This window comes from Olea europaea, unplaced genomic scaffold, assembly GCF_002742605.1.
Source record: "Olea europaea var. sylvestris unplaced genomic scaffold, O_europaea_v1 scaffold12499, whole genome shotgun sequence".
NCBI classification, from domain to species: Eukaryota; Viridiplantae; Streptophyta; class Magnoliopsida; order Lamiales; family Oleaceae; genus Olea; species Olea europaea.
Window position 1 is genome coordinate 1 of NW_019229938.1, and position 3,285 is coordinate 3,285.

The 3,285-nt window shown below is 31.6% G+C and overlaps 1 long non-coding RNA gene across 3 annotated transcripts; it reads right to left on the reverse strand.

Moving 5' to 3' along the window:
- Positions 1 to 593: 593 nt before the first annotated feature.
- On the reverse strand, positions 594 to 3,285 carry LOC111374428. Of its 3 annotated transcripts, none has more exons than XR_002699139.1 (8): positions 3,225 to 3,285; positions 2,941 to 3,009; positions 2,066 to 2,248; positions 1,678 to 1,758; positions 1,540 to 1,566; positions 1,365 to 1,417; positions 1,202 to 1,280; positions 594 to 918 (listed from the first exon to the last, which is right to left on the reverse strand). It is a non-coding gene; the product is annotated as an uncharacterized LOC111374428 (long non-coding RNA). The 3 variants fall into 3 exon arrangements; XR_002699140.1 differs by having other exon boundaries at positions 2,066 to 2,257; XR_002699141.1 differs by lacking the exon at positions 2,941 to 3,009.

Here is a 3,285-nt window from a genome sequence, read left to right on the forward strand (position 1 = left end):
GATACTAATAATGAATAACAAATATTTGAAAACCTTGAGTCACTAGGAAAGGTTTAAACCAATAGAAATAAATTTCAGAATCTATTAACAATGAAATCTTTAATGGCAGGAATAAATCATCCTAATTCTAGTTGGAAACTATAAAGAAATATTAAACTAAGCCCCCAAACACAACAACACAAGAACATGAAATATTACAGTCTTCTTGTTGCAACTTCCACCACTTTTTTTAAACTAAGCCCCTATTTGGCCCCACTTTTTTAAAACTCATTTTGCCCCAAACTAATTTGGCATCAAATAATGCATTTTGTAGAACTTCCAAGTAATTAGAACTAAATTCACACATATACAAGGTAATGGAACACCATATCAGAGTACAAGGGCGAAAAAAACCTAAAGCCCTGTATCTGGAAAACAATCCCAATAGCATTTTGCATGACCCTATCTTGATCAGTAATTATTTCATGTGGAGCTTTACCTTACATGCACTGAAACCATGACCTAAACAACCACACAAAAGAATCTATGTCCTCATTCGATAAAATGCACAACCAAACAATGTTGATTGACCATGATAGTTCACGCCAATGATAGGTGCGGAAGGTATGTCTTGTTTATTAGTGAGATAAGTGGTAGCAAATGTGACAACATTACCAAACTCCCTATATACCTGTCTACACCTATTATTAGAACAAATCACGTTCTTTAAGCGAGACACATCTTCTACATCCATACTGAAACAAAAACCCAAGTGTCGTGCTTACATTTTTGAAAAATAACATTGTATTGCAGCCGTATTTCTTTCTCCAAGTTGTGATCGCCTCGCTTGTTCGAATCCTTTCCATTCCACACACGTTATGTTCTCATATCCACATGCTTCAACAACTGTGGAGTTGAAACTTTTTTGTAACGAAATTTCTGTCAAGTCATTCACTTCAAGTTTTCATTATCCCACTTAAGAGGTAATACAAAATCAAATTCTAGCTAAATCATAACATTTTTAGAGCATCATTAAGGAATCAAATGCACCTAAAGATATTAACCAACAGAATACTCAGGTTGCATTTAATGGCAGACAATTGAGGCACCAAAATTGGATTTGTAAAGAATCAATTCAAAATTGAATGGAAATATTTCTAAATAGAATAAAAAAGGTCTCATGTATATATGGTTAAACATAGCTTAAAGAAAGAATTCTCACCTGCATAGAGAAGTTAAAAGTCATGTAACTCGTAGGCTTGAGACCATAGTAAGCTGCACTAACTTCAATTCCAATAAATCTGGCATGCAATATATAAATTGGTTGAGTATGGAAATTATTACAAAGACAACAAAAACAATTAAGTTCTAAGGCAAAGAGAAACCTCAATATTATGAGTTTCCAGAACTCCATCGGGACCATACTTCTTCAAAAGTCCTTTGAAAATTAAAGTGAAATAAAGTAAAAATAAAATACTAATTACTGAAAAAATAAAAATAAGATTAAGAAAAGTCTTGTTATTGAAGTAGTTGAGGTGCTATTGAACGAGTAACACTCACCTTGTATGCTACCTGATACTCATCAACCTATGTATTAGTAATAAACAAGTTAAAAAAGTTGTGAAATCCAAAAATAGCAAAGCAACAACGTGCCTAATTGCATTTTCTTCTCATAGTAAACTAAAACTTCTAGTTTACCTATTCGCCCATTAAAACGACATTGGAGTCAGCAGACATTTCTTCATCAAGTGTCAAATTTAAAGCCGCACAAAATGTCATCTGCAAGAAATGGCAGTTACATATAATTATAAATTTTGATTGATGTTCTCATACAATTTGGATCTGGGACAACATTAACAAAGAAAGCTCACAAATGACCTAAACTTTAAAAAAAAAAAAAAAAAAAGGCACAGGCTGCAGCATGCAAGTCCAAAAATATTTAAACAATACAGATTTTACTAAATGAATCGTATGTTTTAGTATATGTACTCCCTCAACATTCAACTACTAAACATTTTGATTTACTTGCTCAAATACACAACATTAAGAAACTTGAAAAAAATATGTAGATCATTCGTATATGTACACTTTTGCTATGGTAGAAAAAGCCCGGGATGCAACTATTCGCATTCGTCACTTCAAAATCTTCAAATCACTGGATGAATTGGGGTGAGTTGATCCAAGTTGAAATATAAGTATCATCTATCCTTAATAGCAATCAATCAATCCACTCTCCATACAAAATGGAACATGTTGGCGCTTTCTGGTCCTGTAAATACTCAAAAAACAAAAAAGAAACAAGGTTTTCACTTTATACTTCAAAAGTTATACCAATAATTGCAAACTTATATTTTATATTTGGAAAATTCCTCTCAATACAAACCTGAAAGACATTGCTAACATCAATCTAAGGAATGGAACGATGAAAAAAAGTCTATAGAGAAAAATAATGTAAAGCGTATTAAGGAGATCACTCATAACACCGATAGTATAAGAAGTGTCATCTTGTCAGACCTCTGTTGAACAGAAGCTTATGCCTTTAGGAAACTACTGCTAAAAGATGAACTGAGGCCAAGTAAAAGTAGAATTTTCTTCATGCCTTGTTTCCTCTTTAGCTTATCAACCAGCCAATTCAAGAAAATATAAAAAATTAAAACATGAAAGGTAAGCTTAATTTTATAAAAATTGGAAAATTTGAGCGCACAACTTCTAGTAAGGCCCATTTAGTTTCTCTTGCTGTGGCTTTCTCTATTGTTTGTAATTTGCTTCATTGTAATTTCATCATCTTTCTCTTCCAAGATTTAGTGATATCAATTCAAAAGTACAATTATCAAGAAAAAATATTAATTTCTTGAAAAATATGAATAAATTGGGCAAATTCTTGAAGGAATTTTTGATTAGTGAACAATAGATACAATTTAAAGGATAAATTTTTTTTAAGAAAGATAGTTATATACTTACATTTTGAGGATGTTGGGGGTGCTTGCTTAGAGTTAATACTTAAGCAAACTTTATTCTCCATTTGACAGCCTGTAAAATTATGACATATAACAAATGGATGTCAAGGATGATTACTACTAATTAACATATGCATCAACTAACATCCATACAGATAAAAATATTTTCAAGTCATTCTAATCACAATAATCATCATCTCGTAAAAGTAAAATTCAACAAATCAAACATGGATTCATTACAATAAAGAAATTGGTATAAAATTACAGAAATTTGAAAAGAGAACTAACCTGAGTTCTCAAAATAGCCGGTATTCTGGGTTCGAACTCCTAAAAGATCGAACACAAAAAA